Below are 21,804 nucleotides of genomic sequence, written 5' to 3'. Positions count from 1 at the left end.
ACAATTCATCATTAACTCTTGGAAGATATTATGATGCCATAGTGTCTAACCATTCTTCGACCTCTTCAATGACAGTTCCACAAGTCATTTCATCGTCTTATTCTTCACAAGTTTATCATATTTTTTTTACATTTGAGCAACACTGGATTGATGGAGATCAGAACATTCTTACATTGATGTGGATCTTGGGTAGGAGGTGCAAACGGGCCGGGGGTGGGGGTTGCTGTTGTAGTCTGGCGTACTTTTCTCTACCTTGCCGAGGCACAGCGACAACTCGCGGTTACCTCCTCTTATTTACCCCTCGATCGTGACCCCACTGAGGAACACCAGGCCATTGTCTCCCACACTATCACCGACTTCATCTGCTCAAGCGATCTCCCGTCCGCTGCTACCAACCTTATAGTTCTCACACCTCGCACTTCCCGTTTCTACCTCCTACCCAAGATCCACCAACCTGCCTGTCCTGGCAGACCTATTGTCTCAGCTTGCTCCTGCTCCACCGAACTTGCTTCTGCATACCTCGACACGGTTTTATCCCCCTTTGTTCAATCCCTTCCTGCCTATGATCGAGACACTTCTCACGCTCTTAAACTTTTCGATGATTTTAAGTTCCCTGACCCCCACCGCTTTATTTTCACCATGGATGTCCAGTCCCTATATACTTCCATCCCCCATCAAGAAGGTCTCAAAGCTCTCCGCTTCTTTTTGGATTCCTGACCTAATCAGTTCCCCTCTACCACCACTCTGCTCCGTCTCGCGGAATTAGTCCTTACTCTTAACAATTTCTCCTTTGGCTCCTCCCACTTCCTCCAAACTAAAGGTGTAGCTGTGGGCACCCGTATGGGTCCTAGCTATGCCTGCCCTTTTGTTGGCTTTGCGGAACAATCTATGTTCCAAACCTGTTCTGGTATCTGTCCCCCACTTTTCTTTCGCTACATCGACGACTGATTTGGCGCTGCTTCCTGCATGCATGCTGAGCTCGTCGACTTCATTAACTTTGCCTGCAACTTTCACCCTGCCCTCGAGTGTACCTGGTCCATTTCCGACACCTCCCCCCCCCCCACCACCACCTTTCTAGATCTTTCTGTCTCTATCTCCGGAGATAGCTTATCTACTGATGTCTACTATAAGCCTGCTGACTCTCACAGCTATCTGGACTATTCCTCTTCTCACCCTGTCTCTTGAAAAAACGCCATCCCCTTCTCGCAATGCCTCCGTCTCCTCCGCATCTGCTCTCAGGGTGAGGCTTTTTATTCCAGGACAAGGGAGATGTCCTCCTTTTTTAAAGAAAGGGGCTTCCCTTCCTCCACTATCAACTCTTGCTCTCAAACACATTTCCCCCATTTCATGCACATCTGCTCTCACTCCATCCACCCGCCACCCCACTAGGAATAGGACTCCCCTGGTCCTCACCTACCACTCTACCAGCCTCCGGGTCCAACATATTATTCTCTGTAACTTCCGCCACCTCCAACGGCACCCCACCACTAAGCACATCTTTCCCTCCCCCGCCCCGCCCCCCGCTTTCCGCAGAGATCGCTCCCTACGCGACTCCCTTGTTCATTCGTCCCCCCAATCCCTCCCCATTGATCTCCCTCCTGGCACTTATCCTTGTAAGCGGAACAAGTGCTACACATGCCCTTACACTTCCTCCCTTACCACCATTCAGGGCCCCAGACAGTCCTTCCAGGTGAGGCGACACTTCACCTGTGAGTCGGCTGGGGTGATATACTGCGTCCGGTGCTCCCGATGTGGCCTTCTATATATTGGCGAGACCCGACGCAGACTGGGAGATCGTTTTGCTGAACACCTACGCTCTGTCCGCCAGAGAAAGCAGGATCTCCCAGTGGCCACACATTTTAATTTCACATCCCATTCCCATTCTGATATGTCTATCCATGGCCTCCTCTACTGTAAAGATGAAGCCGCACTCAGGTTGGAGGAACAACACCTTATATTCCGTCTGGGTAGCGTCCAACCTGATGGCATGAATATTGACTTCTCTAACTTCCGCTAACGCCCCACCTCCCCTTCGTACCCCATCCGTTATTTATTTATATACACACATTCTTTCTCTCTCTCTCTCCTTTTTCTCCCTCTGTCCCTCTGACTGTACCCCTTGCCCATCCTCTGGGTTTTCCCCCCTTCCCCCTTTTCCTTCTCCCTGGGCCTCCTGTCCCATGATCCTCTCATATCCCTTTTGCCAAACAACTATCCAGCTCTTGGCTCCATCCCTCCCCGTCCTGTTCATCTCCTATCATTTTGAACATTGCAGGATGTACCTAATAAAGTGGCTACTGTGTATATAAATACTAATTATTGTGGGATTGTACACAAAGCACTAAATGATTAAGTGCTAAAAATAGATTAGATATCAGACAAACAAAACAAAAGCTCTAGACAGATTACATTTTGGGGTATCACATCTTAGAGCAAATATAACCACAATTAAGGACTGATAGGATAAAGTATAAGGACAATTTGCATCACCTTGGCCTGTGTTCAATTGAAACTTGACATTACAATGATGTATAGATACAAATGGATATAAGTTCGAGGAGGGGTATGCCAGTGTAATCATTTTGCATGTTAGAAATTTATGATATTTGCAACTCTTTCCACTCAAGTTACTTCAGCTACTTAGTCTAGAGCTGGATTCCAAACTGGGGTCTGCAGAACCCCTGTTTAAAGGTATTGATCCACAGCATAAAGAGGGTTGGGAACCCCTGGTCCAGAGGGATAATTGGTTGATGAACATTGATAGATTGTCGTTGAGCAAACATGTTAAGGTTAATGTACACAATACATTGATCGAATCTGAGTGACTCAACAGGTTTAGGGAACTGTGTGGCTCATTCCTCTTCAGATGACTTGATATTTCTGCCCATTTGTCTGCAGATGATATGTGTAAATGCATTTTCCTGCACATTGAAAACTACTTACTCTGTACTGTAATCAGCAGAAAGATACATTTGACAGTGATCTTTGACCTTTCTTGCATATTTTTTAGACCGAACTGCTGTTTGGATTGATGAGCAATAAAGCTAATTTGACAGAAATCAAAGATCCTTAAAATCAACTACATTTCAAAAGAATATTTCTTTATTCACAGATCAGCTGAATTAGTTATATATCTTTTACTAATAAAAATACATTATTATATCTCATTGCCGGGATTACATAGAGGTCACAACAGTGTACAATGGAGCCTGATGTTTATGTATCTAAGAAACATACAAACATATATAATGAACAAAGGGATTGCACAATGCAAGATCAACCAGCCAATGGAAATGCAGCAAAACCGACTCAGAAACTGCATTGTACCGTACCTATCCACCTGTAATCAACACCCTATTATCCGAGCTGCAATCTGATACTTGCATAATAATGCCCACGGCTATTGTTCAGAAAATATAATTGGGTGAATGTGCTTTTACTCATCTGGAAATGTAACCCTATTACTTAAAGTTATCATCTCCGGGTGGACACAAGGGTTTCTGCAAATGGGGGAGATCTTGAGCAATACACACTAAAGGTGTTGGGAACATTTGCAGGAACATGGGAGATGTGAGAGAAAGGGTATGACGTCAGTAGATCGGAGGTGATTGGTGGAGGAGGCAAAGGCCTGAGGAAGATGGCACCTGATGGGAGCGGACAACAGGTCACAGAGCAAAAACGAAAGGGGGTGGGGAACTGGGGGGGAGGTGGGAGTTGGGGGTGGTTTAAGTCATGGACAGTTCATGCGAGCAGGGAGGGGAAGACAAGGAGTAAAGTGGCCAAAAGGGGAATGGAAAACAAATGAATACATTTGATTTCCTTATTTCATCTGCTGCAGCTTGTACTACAGCAGTGAGACTCAATGGAGATTGAGACCTTCTTTCTGAGCATTTTCTTGCCATTCACTACAACAGTTTTGGTTTCGCACTGGCCGGCAGGTATAATTCCCATGTTCCCATTCCCACACTGACATGTTTGCCCACGGCTGCCACACTGAGGTTAAACACAAAATGGAGAAACAATACCACACATTCCATTGTGGGAGTCTCCATCCTGGCGGCATCAACATCAATTTCTATAAATTCCGGTACATTGTTTTCCCGTATAGCTCTGGTCACATTACTCTCTTACGTCCCCTATTTTCCCATTCAAATGTCAATCAGGTAGTTACAATTATTTTGTGCGTATCAAAGCAGAAAGTCTATTATTTAATATATCTATCACAGCTGATTTATTCTCATGATAGCCTTTGCTAAATTCATGAATTCTGGAAAGAAGGTTCCATGGATTAACTTCTGGGGAAAAAAATCAATTACTGTAATTATAAAGAACATAAAACACAATATCCCAACACAAAACAGGGTAACTTCACTCAGTCTTTTGTTTTCTTCTACATGCCATACGACAAAGTTTCTTCAGTGCTACAACCACCAGCACTGTGAGCATGAGGAACATGGACAACAGAAAAACCATCACATCCACACAATAGTAAGTGTACCAGGGCAGCCGGTAGGATTCAGAGCGCAAATGCCCTGCTCCTTTGTGTCGGGCAACGTACTCAATCCAGAAAACAGCTCTCTCCATTGGCGACTCTGGTTGGTCCCGGTGGAGAGCAGAGAGTTTCTTCATATTGTCCCGATAAAATGTGCCGTTTATCACCTCATTAAGTGCCTGCAATAGAACTGTTGAATGCATGGTTGCAACATTAAGCACCTTTGCTGCGCCTCGGGATTCCAGTCGGACTACATTGTCAAACTGGTCAAAAATAAGAGGTATGCCAACCACTGGTATCCCGTGGTAGATGGCCTCGTAAATGCCATTGGTACCACAATGAGAAATGAAGACTCGTGTGTTGGGGTGTCCCAGAAGGTCGTTCTGAGGGATCCATTTTGTCAGTAGTGTATTATTACCTATATTGGGAGGGATTTCCCCATCATATCTCCAAATAACCTTCTGGGGCACTTGAGCAACTGCTTCAGCTATTTCCATTGTAATCTGCTTTGGCAAGGAATCAATAAAGGATCCTAATGACATCACAATAATTCCATGCTTTCCTGAGTTTTGAACAAACTCTTCAAATTCTGCTGCCAGTGGCCGGGCTGGTTTACACTGGAAGCCTCCAATGTACACAATATTTGGCATGGTGGGTCTTGGGAATTCAAATACAAAATCGACTCTCATCAGCAACACATCAGCCCCCATGAGAACTGTTTGAATGTCTGTATCTGGTCCGAGATATTGATGACAGATTTCATTATAAATTGGGTATATAACAAATTCCCTAAACAGAAGCTGAAAAAAATTATTCATGACATTTCCTGTCCTTTGGAGAAAATTCATATTATCTGTCAAACGTGTGCCAAGATTTGGGACATAGGAAGGCGGTGATGAGGCATAGAGGAAATGGGCTTCCTCACTCATCTGCCATCGAACATTATACACCTGCGGGACTTTCAAATAATGAGCAAGTATTGGTCCTGTACCAAAAGCAGGATCTGTAAGTACTAAGTCAAAATTTGCTCTTTCAAGTTCTTTTAACAGAGTTGTGTTTTGAAAAATTGCAATACCAAATGCTTGATTCCATTTGTGAACTTTATATGAAATATGCTTCATGAATATTCGGAACTTCATATGGTCCCAAATGGTCCCACCATTCTGTAACCTCTTCAATGACAGTTCCACAATTCTTTCAATCATAATTGACAGAGATTTCTGATATTTCTCATGAATTTGAGTAACAATGGATTGATAGAGATCAGGATTTTCCTTCATATGTGAAGATGAAGAATAGTAAATCACAGTAACATTGTGTCCACGAAGTTTCAGCTCTTCTACGAGAATTTTCATATTAATCCAATGACTTCCATCCACAGGTATAACCAATAGTTTAGCCCCTTGGGTAACCGGACAAGTCAGTGTGATGAAAATAATACCAAGAGCAGATGCAATCTGCAATCTGTCTTTCCATCCAGGTCTACCCATCTTGAGAAAAGCGGATCACACTGAGTCTGCAGTAAAATTGTTAAAAAAATACTGGTAAGCATTATAAATTCACAACAAAAACATTTAACCCAGTGGCTCCCAACCTTTTTTATGCCATGGACCATTATCATTAAGTTAGGGGTCTCTGGTTTTTAGAGTACCTGAATTGCTTAAATGTTGTTTAACGAAAGACATTAATCTTTTAGATTTCCTTCTGTTTATCTCGAGTGACTTGCTCTTTGTAATGCAGTCTCCTGCTGCTTTCTGTCTAAACTTAAGTTTACTTTGATCAGCTCCTAGATTCCGAGTTTCTTGTAATGATTTAAACGGAAGCCCGATTAGCTCTAACTGCGATTTCACCAATCAACTTCCTAACTATTTACTACATCTCTCCCCTTCCCAGTTTCAACTGCCACTTTATGTTTCTCGCTCTCCTCCCCCACTTCTTAAATCTACTTCTCATCTATTTTTTTCTCCAGTCCTGCCGAAGAGTCTCGAAACGTCAACTTTACTTTTTTCCATAGATGCTGCCTGGCTTGCTGAGTTCCACCAGCATTTCATGTGTGTTGCTTCCACCTCCTTACACTCCTTGGTGACATGGGCTGCCGCTGGACAAGAGCTAAATACCTGGGTGTTAACAGGACCAGGTTGTGATCAGATTTGCCAAGCAGGGGAAGGGTATGTATGCATCCTTTACTTTTGCAAACAGAAGGTCCAGTGCTCCATGCCCCCTGTAGCTGACATATTGATATAAAGTTGGTATTGTTGCCTCGAGAGAAACATGATTGAAATACCCGGTAACAGCCAACAAAAGCAAACACATTAGAGTTCGTATTTTAGCAAAGGTCGAAACAATAGCATCACAAACTACATTTGCGTCAGCCGACGGTAGTACGTAAACTGCAACTAAAACGGCAGTTGAGTGAGAATTCCCATACAATATATCCCATATCAGGTTTATTCATATCCAAAATAATCTACATTTATAATAAATACCAAAAATGCTGACATAGATCGGTGGGACCCCACACTAGTCACAGCCCTCCAGTCAGAGAATTGACATTCTCCTTCCGACCGAAATAACTCTGAATCCACCTCACAAGCTCCCATGAATCCTATGTGACCAAACCTTCCAAAATCCACCTGCCACACAGGACCTTGTAAAGTCCAAAATTGATTCCATATTGACAACCTTCACTGCTCTAACTTCATCCAAGCTCTTGTTACCTCCCTGAAAACCTCGAAATGATGTTGCAGGTACAACTTCCGAATGGGCTGTGCTGAATGAGTTCCCTTCATGGAGTGTACATTGTCAACTCCAGCTGAGCGGGCACTGGAAATCAGAACTTCGTTCCCTAACATATTCCCGGAGTTGGTAATTTTAATATGTTTCTACACAAATGCATTGTCAACATACTCAGCCTCAAGCTGGTTATAAAATGTACCCAAAAATAACCAGGATTAGAGAAGTAATTACAATTTTACACTTACTAATAAAGAACACCTCGTGAGTGATAGAAAGATTTTCTTTGATGCCGCAATCATGAAGAAATCTGCAGATGCTGGAAATTCTTCCTATAGATGCTGCCTGGCCTGCTGCGTTCCACAAGCAGTTTGTGTGTGTTTCTTTCATGTCGTTGTGATTTCAGCAAACGAAAAGTGACCTGCATTTCTCGGCTCTTTGGAGACAAGTCTAGGAGATTGGGTCATATTCAATGTGATACATTCACTTTTTCTTCAGTCCTGCCGAATGTTTTTATCAGTATGAACAATGTTGTTTGGCTTGTGTCTCCTGAGTCAGCGCAGAAGTCGAAGTCAAGCTTATTGCCAGACGCACAAGTATGTACATTAGATTAAATTAGATTCAACTTTATTGTCATTGTGAGAGTACAGATACAAAGCCAATGAAATGCAATTAGCATCTGACCAAAGTGAAAAAGAATTGTATTACTTACAAAATAACTGCGAAGAAAAAGTAAATGCTACAGCATACAATTATAACAGTACTGAGACGGTCCAGTATGGGTGCAATACTGCTTAGTGCTGTGATGAGAGGTTCAGCAGAGTCACAGCCTCAGGGAAGAAGCTCTTCCTGTGCCTGCTAGTGCGAGAGCAGAGGCTTCTGTAGCGCCTACCGGATGGGAGGAAAGTAAAACGTCCATGGTTAGGGTGAGATGCATGCTTGAAAATGCTTTTCTCCCTGCCCAGGCAGCGTTTATGGTGGAAGTTGTCAGTGGTGGGCAATTGGGTACCGATAATCCGCTGGGCAGTTTTCACCACCCACTGGAGTGCTTTGCGGTCCAATACGGGACAATTGCCATACCACACTGAGATGCAGTTGGTGAGTATGCTCTCAATGGTACAGCGGTAAAAGTCCGTCAGTATCCTGGGACAGAGGTGAAGGTAATGTTGCGTCTTTTTGATCAGGATGGAGGAGTTCAGGTACCAGCTGAGAAAATCAGGAATGTGGACATCAAGGAATTTGAAACTTGATACACCCTCCACTACAGCTCCGTTGACGTAGATGGGGACATGAGTGTGGCTCCTAGCATGCCTGGTGTCCACGATAATCTCCTTGGTCTTCTGGGTGTTAAGGGCCAAGTTGTTATCGGCATACCATGCGGCCAGGTGCTGGACCTCGTCCCTGTAGGCTGTCTCGTCATCCCCTCTGATCAGGCAAACCACTGTGGTGTCGTCTGCGAACTTGATTATGGAGTTACAACCGTGTACAGGAACGCAGTCATAGGTGATAAAGGACTACAGAAGAGGGCTCAGCACACAGCCTTGAGGCACGCCGGTATTCAGTGTGAAAATGGAGGAGAAGAGGTTGTATAATCATACACAGGCATAAATGAAAAACTTGGCTTCAAGCAGCATTACAGGCACATGTCAGCAACATTCACAGGGAAACACAAATTAAACCTAAATTTAAACCCTTGACTCTGGAATTCCATATTTCCAGGCACAGAATCGCATGAACAAACTTTTAACGTAACTTTGATCCTAGTTTATTAAGAGGGTTCAAGGAATTCAAAAAGATTCCTGGAAATTTTGGCTCATGAAGCTTCTAATCTCCCATGTGTACATCAGATATGACATAGCAGAGGTTTGAACTCTGATCACCTGTTATTTAGACCAACACACAGAAAATGCGGGAGCAAATGCAGCCGTTCAGGCAGCATTCATGCCATATGAAAGATCTATGGAGAATAAGAAACATCAACGTTTTCTGCTAAGACCCTTCATTAAGAATCCCATCAGAGGAAAGAGGGGCGTTGGTGTGTTTTCTTGGCTGTAACATAAGTGTGGTTGGAGCAGGACAGGTTATTGGTGATATTTGTTCCTCAGAACTTGAAGCTCTCAATCCTCTCAACCTCAGTACCTTTGATGTAGACAAGAGCATGCTTATAGCCCTCCTTTCAGATGTCAAACAACAGTTCTTTTGTTCTGCTGACATTGAATGAAAGAGTATTGTCATGGCACCATTTTCCCCAGCTATCAATTTACTTCTTGTACACTAAAACACCATTATTTGAGATATAGATCTCTACAGTGGTAGCATCTGCAAACTTGTAGATGGAGCTGGAGCAGAACCTGGCCATTTAGTTATGAGTGCAAAGGGAGTAGAGTGGGAGGAAGTGTAACAAACTGTACTGTGTATCTCTCTTGAATTTACCTCCTCTCACCTTAAATACATGTATTCCATTATTCAACACGTCTACCCCGGGAAATGTATATGCCTGTGTACCCTATCAATGTATCTCAATATGTTATAAATGACTTTCAGATTTTCCCTCATGTTCTGATGCTCCAGAGAAAACAACTTGGGTTTGTCCAGCCTAACTGGACAGTTGCCTTCCATCATTTACACAGTCCACATTACAATGTTGTGGCAGATTGACTGTCTTCTTCCTCTGTGTCAACTTTTCTTCCTTTACTGATCTCATGAAATTCAACCTCAGTCATTTTTCAATTAAATCATTGTATTATGCCATCCACTTTGTTTCTGTGTCAAAGTGCCCGCTGATAAGTTTTCTTCCTCTACCACTGAACGAAGTGCCTTGTTTACTTTTAGTTATTACAGATAGTAAATTTGTCAAGTTATCTCCCCTGTGTTCATTGATGTTTTACCTCTCTGTGTTGTTTAACTTTATCTTTGCTTTCAAATCCTTCCATGATCTTTCCTTTCCTCACCTCCGTAAACTCTTCTGACCCACAACAGTCCAGAAATCTCCACTTTTGTTTCATTGACAACAATTTTCTGCAAGTCTCCTGCACTCCACCATTGACAATGGTGTCTGCAGCTGCTTAATCCCTTGGTCATGGAATCTTAATCATTAGACACCTTCTTTCTTGCAAATTTCCTCAAGACAGTCTCAGTCATTTCGCTGCATTTATGTTCACTATATTCATTCTGGTGTCCGACAGGAATGTAAAATAGTTAAATAATCAAATAGAGATGTAACATTCCAGAATTCCACAGCCTCTTCTCATCAACATCATTATGGAGGAGGTACAGAAGCCTGAAGGCACAGCCTCAGCATCTTAGGAACAACCCTGAACTGATTCCACAACTATGGACTCACTTTCAAGGACTCTTTACAACTCATGTTGTCGGTATTATATTTTTTGCTTTGCACAATTTATCTTCTTTTGCACATTTGTTGCTTGTCAGTCACTGTAAGATTCAAGATTTTGATTTTGAGACAAATAATGCTGATCTAATAAGTCTTTAAAATAATCTTTAGTCTTGAGGTTCATTGAAAATATTGCAGCACAAATTCACTATTTTAGCAATATAATAACACTAATGAAATCTAAATGTCAATGTCCAGTTTATTGTCATACCCAAACATACATGTATGTAGAGTTGCAATGAGAAACTTGCTTGCAGCAAAGTCAAAGGCACATAACATCATAGATGCAACATGTACAAGAAAAACATAGATGAACAATGTAGATTATACATTTTTTACAAGAACGACTGCAATTAGAATAAAATTAACGAAGGCCATTGCCATACTATGTGATCATGTTGTTGTACATAGCTAGTGATTATGATTGTACAGGTTGATTTAATAACTGATTTGTTGAAGGGTTGTAACTGTTCTTGAACTTGGTTGTGTGGGTGAACCACTTGCCCAATGGTAGTTGAGAGAAAATGCCATGACCCGGATTATAGGGATCATTGGCAGATGTTACCTTCTTCAGGTAGCGCTTCTTGTAGATACTCCTGATGGTGGGTTGGGAGGTACCTGTGATATATTGGGCTGAGTCCACTACTCTCTTTAGTTTCTCAACTTCCTGCATTTTTGTTTGTCATCCCAGTCCATGAAGCAACTAGTACATCTGTATAGGTCTGTTTTCTATTGATGAGCAGAGGCATGAAACAGGCTTCAAACAACTCAGAATCATGTGGGAATTTAACTTAAGTTGTATCCATCAGGTTTGCAGTCAGTTCTTTTGAGTAAAATTGAAATGTATACTGCTTTTAATGTCAAACCTGGGGATCTGAAACTCCTTCTGAGTGGTGTCCAGCCTGATGTTGAGAGGCTGTTGTCATTGCATGAAGCCCATCGATCTCACAGAAAGATGAAAATACAATGAAATTACAGTGAATAACTGAACTACCAATGAACACGCTGAAATTCTGAATGAAAATTGCTTTCACTGTAATCAAATAAATAAATAATTTTATTTGTCACTTTGAAAAAAACAAAAATTTTTGCAATTATTTGTCACTGCTTTGAATTTGAAGTTCCAATCTCTTTAACTGTGCATCATATAAAGGAATTTTTTAAATAGTTTATATGTACCAGCCAGAAAGAGAGAGGAGGGCACTGGATATATGCTTGGAGAGCCCAGAGGGCAGTAACAGAAAAATGTCTGGGAACACTGCTTCAACTATTTTATTACTCCTGATTATTATTTCCATAATATAAGGTTCCATGGATTATCTGCAGGAAAAACATCTTCAATAATTTTTTAAAACATAAAACTACATCTCCCAAGATAAAGTAGGTTAACCTTACTCAGTCTTCTGCTTTCTTCTACATCCAAAATGACAAAGATTCTTCAGTGCTACAACCACCAGCACTGTGACCATGAATAACATGGACAACAGAAAAACCGTCACCTCCACACAGTAGTAAGTGTACAAGGGCAGCCGGTAGGATACAGAGCGCAAGTGCCCTGCTCCTTTGTGCCAGGCAACGTGGTCGATCCAGAAAACGGCTCGCTTCATTGGCGACTCTGGTTGGTCCCGGTGGAGAGCAGAGAGTTTCTTCATTTGTCCTGTTGAAGTGTGTCATTTATCACCTCTAAGTGCCTGCAATTGATCTGTTGAATGCATTGTTGAAACTTTAAGTACCCTTGCTGCACCTCAGGATTCAAGTCGGACTACATTGTCAAACTGGTCATGAATAAGAGGCATGCCAATCACTGGCACCCCGTGGTAGATGGCCTCGTAAATGCTATTGGAACCACCATGAGAAATGAAGACTCGTGTGTTGGGGTGTCCCAGAAGGTCATCCTGAGGGATCCATTTTGTCAGTAGTGTATTATTACCTATATTGGGAGGGATTTCCCCATCATATCTCCAAATAACCTTCTGGGATACTTGAGCAAAGCCTCAACTATTTCCATTCTAATCTGCTTAGGCAAAGAACCTACCAATGCCCCCAGTGACATCACAAAAAGTTCATGCTTCCCAGAGCCTTGAACAAACTCTTCAGACTCTGCTGCGAGTGGTCGGGCTGGTTTACACTGGAAGCCTCCAACGTACACAATATTTGGCATGGTGGGTCTTGGGAATTCAAATACAAAATCAACCCTCATTAGCAACACATCAGCCCTCAGAGAAGTGCTTGAATGTCTGTGTCTGGTCCCAGATATTGATTACAGATTTCATTATAAATTGGGTATACATAAAATTCTGCAAACACCAGTTGATCAAGATTGAGCATGAAGTTACCTGCTCTTTGGATAAAATTCATATTATCTGTCAATTGTGAGCCAGGTTTTGGGACATAGGAAAGTGGTGATGGGTCAGAGAAGAAATGGGCTTCCTCACTTATCTGCCATTGAACATTGTACACCTGCGGGATTTTTAAATAATGAGAAAGCATTGGTCCAGTACCAAGAACAGGATCTGTAAGTATTAAGTCAAAGTTTGCACTTTCAAGTTGTTTGAACAGTGTTTTGGTTTCAAAAATTGCAATACTAAAAGCTTGATTCAAATGCATCATCTCACAGTTATGTAAGCTAAATTACATTTGCCGTTCCTCCGCCCATCTCTCGAAGTGATCCCTGGAATTCACTATAACTTGCTTCATTATCAAGAAGCCCAGAAAACTCTGTAATTGCACTAGAGCTGTTAAACATGTCATGTACATTCATAATCCAAATAATTTACATTTATAATGAATAACAAAGATTATAATGTAAAAGAACCCTTACAGGGCAGTGATCATAATATGATTGAATTCATACTGCTGTTTGAGAGGGAGAAGCACAAGTCACATGTATCAGTAGCGCAATGAAATAAAGAGATTTTGGACCACGAGACAATGATGCTAAAGAGGTATTATTGGGAGATAAAGAAATGGCAGGTGAATTTAATGGGTACTTTGCATCTGTCTTCACTGTGGAAGACACTAGCAGTGTGATAGACGTCTGTGATTGTCAGGGAGCGGGAGTGCTATTATAAACAAAAAAATGCCAGGAAAACTGAAAGTTCTTAAGGTGGATAAGTCACCTGGAGCAGATGGACTACGTCCCAGTGTCCTGAAAGAGGTTGGTGAAGAGATAACGGATGTATTGGTCATGATCTTTCAAGAATCACTTGATTCTGGAATGACCCTGGTGGACTGGATGATTGCAAATGTCACTCCACTCTAAGAAGGGAGTAAGCAGAAAAAAAAGGAAATTACAGGACAGTTAGCTAAATCTCAGTGGTTGTGAAATTGTTGGAGTCTATTATTAAGGATGAGCTTTTGGGGTACTTGGAAACTAATGATAAAATAAAGTCAAAGTCAGCATGGTTTCTGTGAAGGGAACTTTTGCCTGATAAATCTCTTAGAGCTCTTTGAGGAAGTAACAAGCAGAATGACCAAGGGAGAGGCAGTGGATGTCATTTACTTGGATTTTCAGTCGCATTTGATAAGGTGCCAAACATGAGGCTGCTTAACAAGACAAGATCCAGGGCATTACAGGACAGACACTGGCATGGATAGAGGAATGTCTGACAGGTAGGATGCAGCCAGCGAGCAGGGCCTTTTCTGCTTGGGTACCGTTGACATGTGGTGTTCCTCAGGAGTCAGTATTGGGACTGCTACTTGTCACATTGTTTGTCAATGGTTTGGATAATGGAATTGATGTATTTGTGGCACAGTTAGCAGATGATTCACAGATTGGTGGAGGGGTAGGTAGTGCTGTGAAAGCAAAGTGATTGCAGCAGGACTTACACAAATTTGAAGAATGTGCAAAAATGTCGAAGATGGAATACAGTGTTGGGAAATGTACAATAATGCATCTTGATAAAAGGTGGAATAATACAGAATATTATTTAGATGGGGAGAAGGTTCAAACATCAGAGTTGCAGAGGGACTTACGAGTCCTCGTGCAAGACTCCCTGGTTTATTTACAGGTTGAGTCTGTGGCAAAGAAAGCAAATGCAATGTTAGCACTTATTTCAAGGGAAATGGAATATAAAAGCAAGAGATAATGCTGAACTTTTATAAGACATTAGTCAGGCCACAATTGTTGTATTGTCAATAGTTTTGGGTCCCATATCTCAGAAGGGATGTGTTATCATTGGAGAGAGGCAAGAAGAGGTTCACAAGGATGTTTTAGGAATGAAAGGGTTAACTTATGCGGTGCGTATGGCAGCTCTGGGCCTGTACTCACTGGAATTTAGAAGAATGCATGGGGACCTCATTGAAACCTACCCAATGTTGAAAGGACTGTATAGGGTGGATGTAGGAATGATGCTTCCTACCATGGGGCTGTCCAGAACGAGAGGCCACAGCCTCAAAATTGACGGGTGACCTTTTAGAACATAATTATTTTAGCCAGAGAATAGTGAATCAGTGGTGTGCTCTGCCACAGATTGCAGCGGAGGCCAAGTCTCTGGGTATATTTACGCAAGAAGTTGATCATTCCCTGATTGGTCAGGGCATCAAGAGATATGGTGGGAAGGCGGGTGTACCGGGATGAACGGGATTCGGGATCAGCCATGATGGAATGGCGGAGCAGACTCGATGGGCTGCTCCTAATTCTACTCCGATGTCTTTCGGTCTTATGGTCTTATAACACTGATCGGAGGGCCCCCACGCCCTCCAGTTGGAGAATAGGCATTCTCCTTCTTACCCCACACGAGTCATATCCCCTCAGTCAGAGAATTGACTTCCTGCTTCCTCACATCGAACCAGGTTTGAATCCACCTCGGTAGCTCGCCCTGAATCCCATGCGACCAAACCTTACAAAATCGGACTGCCATGTAGGACCTTGTAAACTTCTTAATGAAATTAGACATCTTCCACTGCCCTAATTTCATGAATTCTTATAGTTATTTCCCTGAAAAGCTTCAAAGGATTTCGGGGATACGACCTCCCAATCAGCTGTGCTGAATGAACTACTTCCCTTCATGGAACGGACATTGTCGACTCTTGCTCAGTGGGCGCTGGAAATCAGAACTTCCGCCCTGAGGTGGTAATTTTAATATGTTTCTACACAAGTGCATTGCAAATGTACTCAGTCTCAAACTGGTTATAAAATGCATCTAAACTAACCTCGGTTCGAGATAAAATTACAATTGTACACTTACCGATGAACACCTTGCGGGTACAGTAACAGAAAGTTTTTCTTTAAAGTTATGATTTCAGCAGACAAAAGGTGACCTGCAAATATCAGCTGTTTCGTAACAAATTCTTGGAGATTGGGTAATACTGAGTGCGATGCGTTCACATTCAGTTCAGACCTGCCGAATATTTTTATCAGAATGACAACTTTGTTTAGTTTGTATCCCATGAGTCAGAACAGAGTCAAGTTCAAACTAACGGTCAAGTTTATTGCCAAATAAACTTGACCGTACGCACAGCTGCAATGAAAAACTTAGATTCAAGCAACATTTCAGGACATAGCAGCGGCGTCGAGAGAGAAATATTAATAAAGGATAAATGTAACCTCTTGATTCTGTACTTCCAAATTGCTCAGAATATAAGCATATGAACAAACTCTTAAAGTAACTTTGACCCTATTTTAATAAGATGTGCTTTGTGACAATCAAAAAGTTTCTCAGGAGTTTTGGCTCATGAAGCTTCTAATGTCCTCTATTTGCCTAAATTGAAGTTGTATTGCTGCTGTAGAGGGACTTGAAAACAGACCGTTTGTTATTTACACCAACGCACACAAAATACCGGAGAAACACAGCTGTTCTAGCAGCATCGATGGAAAGGTATTAACAATCGACATTTTGGGCCAAGACCCTTCATCAGCATACCCTCTATGATCAATCATGATGAAGGGTCTTGTCCTAAAATTATGGCTGTTTATTCTTCTCCATAGATGCTGCCCGAATTGCTGAGACCCACCGGCAATTTATGTGTGTTAATCTGGATTTCCAGTATCTGCAGAATCTCTTGTATTTATGTTAGTTAGACAGATGTCCACCTTGGCTGCCTAATAATTTTGCTGTGCACAACCACTCTATCCTCTAAGGTATTACATCTAGAGCCAAGTTTATGGTCTCCTCTGTATTGGAGAAACTGTATGCAGATTGGATGATGACCATAGAATATCTCCAATCAATCTTCAGAAATACCTCTGAGCCTCCATTTACTCCTCACTTCAGTTTCCATCCCACTCACTCTCTCATAACACTCCAAATAGATGTGGCTACTATATTATTGGACTCTTAACTCCACCTCTCTCACTTAATTACTCCTGCCTGAGAAGTGACTTAGATTCATGCCAATTTGTCTACCAGAGCAACAAGACCACAGCAGATGCCAACTCACTGGCTCTTCACTCAACCCTGCAACATCTGGACAGCAAAGATGTGTAGATCAGGATGCTCTTTATAGACTGCAGTTCAGTGTCCACAACCTGGGGTCTAGATGTAATACATCAAAACTGATCAACAAGCTCCAAGATCTTGGTCTCAATACCTCATTGTGAAATTGGATTTCCTTACTTGCAGACCCCAGTCAGTTCGGATTGGCAACAACTCCTTCATAATCTCCATCAGCACTGGTGCACCACAAAGCCCTTTGCTTAGCCTCCTGCTCTACTCACTTTACACTTATGACTGTGTGGCCAAGCACAGCTTCAACGCCATATTCAAGTATGCTGATAACACCACCATCGTAGGCCAAATCAAAGGTGGTGATGAATCAACACAGAGGAGGGAGACAGAAAATCTGGCTGAGTGGTATTATAATAACAATCTCTTACACAATGTTACTAAGACCGAGAAACAGATTGTAAACCAAGACAAAAAAAAAACCGGAGGTCCAGGATCCAGGTCTCATCGGAGGATTAGAGCTAGAGAGGGTTAGCAACTTTAAATTCCGAGGTGTTATTATTTCGGAGGAACTGTCCTGGGCCCATCACATTACGAAAGAACAACAGCACCTCTATGCTCTTAGGAGTTGTGGAGATTCAGCATGACATCTAAAACTTTGAAAAACTTTTGTAGATGCACATGAGACAGTATATATCGACTGGCTGCATCACAGCCTGGTATGGAAACACCAATACCCCTTAACAGAAAATCCTACAGAGATAAGTTGATATTGACCCAGTCCCTCCCAACCCTGGAGCATATTTACATGAAAAGCTGCAAGAGGAAAGCAGCATCCATCATCAGGAACCCCCAACATCCAGGGCATGGTGTCTTCTCGCTGCTGCCATCAGGAAGAAGGTTCAAGAGCCTCAGGACCTTCATTACCTGGTTCAGGAGATTTACTATCCACGATCCATCAAGCTCTCGAACCAAATGGTTCAGCTTCATTTGTCCCATCATTGAAATGTTCCCACAACCTATAAATTCACTTTCAAGGATTCTTCATCTTATGTTTTCAATATTTATTGCTTATTTATTTATTTATTTATATTATTTCTTCTTTCTGTATTTGCACAGTTTCTTGTATTCTACACTCTGGTTCAACGCCCTAGTTGGGTGTTGTATTGATTCTATTATGGTTATTATTCTATAGATTTATTGAGTGTGCCCATAGGTTGTATCTGGTGACATACAGTATATGTACTCAGATAATAAAATTTACTTCGAATTTTGACAAAGGAATCTGTAAGTATGAAGTCAAAGTAGGCACTTTCAAATTGTTTTAACAGTGTTTTGTTTTGAAACACTTATATTAAAATCTTGATTCCATTGATGACATTTATATTAACAATTCATCATTACCTCTTTGAAAATATTATGATGCCATTGTGTCTAACCATTCTTCAACCTCTTCAATGGCAGTTCCACAAGTCTTTTCATCGCATTATTCTTCACAAGTTTATCATTTTTTTTAAGATTTGAGCAACACTGGATTGATGGAGATCAGAACATTCTTACATTGATGTGGATTTTGGGTAGGAGGTACAAACGGGGCGGGGGGGGGGGTGCTGTTGCAGTCTGGCGTACTGACCTCTACCTTGCCGAGGCACAGCAACAACTCGCGGATACCTCCTCTTATTTACCGCTCGATCGTGACCCCACTGAGGAGCACCAGGCCATTGTCTCCCACACCATCACCGACTTCATCTGCTCAGGGGATCGCCCATCCGCTGCTACCAACTTTATAGTTCCCACACCTCCCATTTCCCGTTTCTACCTCCTACCCAAGATCCACAAACCTGCCTGTCCTGGCAGACCTATTGTCTCAGCTTGCTCCTGCCCCACCGAACTCGCTTCTGCAGCACTCAACACGGTCTTATCCCCCCTTGTTCAATCCCTTCCTACCTATGATCGAGACCGTTCTCACGCACTTAAACTTTTCGATGATTTTAAGTTCCCTGACCCCCACCGCTTTATTTTCACCATGGATGTCCAGTCCCTATATCCTTCCATCCCCCATCAGAAAGGTCTCAAAGCTCTCCGCTTCTCTTTGGATTCCTGACCTAATCAGTTCCCCTCTACCACCACTCTGCTCCGTCCAGCGGAATTGGTCCTTACTCTTAATAATTTCTCCTTTGGCTCCTCCCACTTCCTCCAAACTAAGGGTGTAGCTGTGGGCACCCGTATGGGTCCTAGCTATGCCTGCTTTTTATTGGCTTGGCGGAACAATCTATGTTCCAAACCTATTCTGGTATCTGTCCCCCACTTTTCCTTCGCTACATCGACGACTGCATTGGCGCTGCTTCCTGCACGCATGCTGAGCTCGTTGACTTTATTAACTTCGCCTCCAACTTTCACCCTGCCCTCAAGTTTACCTGGTCCATTTCCGACACCACCCTCCCCTTTCTAGTTCTTTCTGTCTCTACCTCCGGAGATAGCTTATCTATTGATGTCTACTATAAGCCTACTGACTCTCACAGCTATCTGGACTATTCCTCTTCTCACCCTGTCTCTTGCAAAAACGCCATCCCCTTCTCGCAATTCGTCCGTCTCTGCCGCATCTGCTCTCAGGATGAGGCTTTTCATTCCAGGACGAGGGAGATGTCCACGTTTTTTAAAGAAAGGGGCTTCCCTTCCTCCACTATCAACTCAGCTCTCAAACGCATCTCCCCCATTTCATGCACATCTGCTCTCACTCCATCCTCCCGCCACCCCACTAGGAATAGGGCTCCCCTGGTCCTCACCTACCACCCCACCAGCCTCCGAGTCCAACATATTATTCTCCGTAACTTCTGCCACCTCCATTGGGATCCCACAACTAAGCACATCTTTCCCTCCCCCCGCTTTCCGCAGGGATCGCTCCCTACGTGACTCCCTTGTCCATTCGTCCCCCCAATTCCTCCCCACTGATCTCCCTCCTGGCACTTATCCTTGTAAGCGGAACAAGTGCTACACATGCCCTTACACTTCCTCCCTCACCACCATTCAGGGCCCCAGACAGTCCTTCCAGGTGAGGCGACACTTCACCTGTGAGTCGGCTGGGGTGATATACAGCGTCCGGTGCTCCCGATGTGGCCTTCTATATATTGGTGAGACCCGACGCAGACTGGGAGACCGCTTTGCTGAACACCAACGCTCTGTCCGCCAGAGAGAGCAGGATCTCCCTGTGGCCACACATTTTAATTCCCCGTCCCATTCCCATTCTGACATGTCTATCCATGGCCTCCTCTACTGTAAAGATGAAGCCACACTCAGGTTGGAGGAAAAACACCTTATATTCCGTCTGGGTAGCCTCCAACCTGATGGCATGAACATTGATTTCTCTAACTTCCGCTAATGCCCCACCTCCCCCTCGTACCCCATCCGTTATTTATTTATATACACACATTCTTTCTCTCTCTCTCTCTCCTTTTTCTCCCTCTGTCCCTCTGACTATACCCCTTGCCCATCCTCTGGGTTTTTCCCCCCTTCCCCCTTTTCCTTCTCACTAGGCCTCCTGTCCCATGATCCTCTCATATCCCTTTTGCCAAACAACTGTCCAGCTCTTGGCTCCATCCCTCCCCCTCCGGTCTTCTCCTATCATTTTGAACATTGCAGGATGCACCTAATAAAGTGGCTACTGTGTATATAAATACTAATTATTGTGGGATTGTATACAAAGCACTAAATAATTAAGTGATAAAAATAGATTAGATATCAGACAAGCAAAACAAAAGCTCTAGACAGATTACATTTTGGGGTATCACATCTTAGAGCAAATATAACCACAATTAGGGACTGATAGGATAAAATATAAGGACAATTTGCATCACCTGGGCCTGTGTTCAATTGAACCTTGACATTACAATGATGTATAGATACAAATGGATATAAGTTGGAGGAGGGGTATACTAGTATAAGTATTTTGCATGTTACAAATTTAGGAAATTTGTAACTCTTTCCACTCAAGTTACTTCAGCTACTTAGTCTAGAGCTGGATTCCAAACTGGGGTCTGCAGAACCCCTGTTTAAAGGTATTGATCCACAGCATAAAGAGGGTTGGGAACCCCTGGTCCAGAGGGATAATTGGTTGATGAACATTGATAGATTGTCGTTGAGCAAACATGTTAAGGTTAATGTACACAATACATTGATCGAATCTGAGTGACTCAACAGGTTTAGGGAACTGTGTGGCTCATTCCTCTTCAGATCACTTGATATTTCTGCCCATTTGTCTGCAGATGATACGTGTAAATACATTTCTCCTGCACATTGAAAACTACTTATTCTGTACTGCAATCAGCATAAAGATACATTTGACAGTGAACTTTGACCTTTCTTGCATAATTTTTAGACTGAACTGCTGTTTGGATTGATGAGCAATAAAGCTGATTTGACAGAAATGAATGATCTTTAAAATCAACTACATTTCAGAAGAATATTTCTTCATTCATGGATCAGCTGAATTAGTTATATATCTTTTACTAATAAAAATACATTATTGTACCTCATTGCTGGGATTGATGACATAGAGGTCACAACAGTGTACAATGGACCTGATGTTTATGTATCTAAGAAACATACAAACATACATAATGAACAAAGAGGTTGCACAATGCAAGATCAACCAGCCAATGGAAATGCAGCAAAACCGACTCAGAAACTGCATTGTACCGTACCTGTCCACCTGTAATCAACACCCTTTTATCCGAGCTGCAATCTGATACTTGCATAATAATGCCCACGGTTATTGTTCAGAAAATATAACTGGGTGAATG

General features: G+C 42.5%; 2 pseudogenes; both read right to left on the bottom strand.

The window, feature by feature from the left end:
- The window catches only part of LOC140209452 (UDP-glucuronosyltransferase 2C1 pseudogene), a 55,288-nt pseudogene that overhangs the window by 20,071 nt on the left and 13,413 nt on the right, over positions 1–21,804 (bottom strand).
- Positions 3,081–13,008, bottom strand: LOC140209723 (UDP-glucuronosyltransferase 2C1 pseudogene; annotated as a pseudogene).

This window comes from Mobula birostris, chromosome 14 (genome assembly GCF_030028105.1).
Source record: "Mobula birostris isolate sMobBir1 chromosome 14, sMobBir1.hap1, whole genome shotgun sequence".
Classification (NCBI taxonomy): Eukaryota; Metazoa; Chordata; class Chondrichthyes; order Myliobatiformes; family Myliobatidae; genus Mobula; species Mobula birostris.
This window is presented reverse-complemented; position numbering and strand designations above follow the sequence as displayed.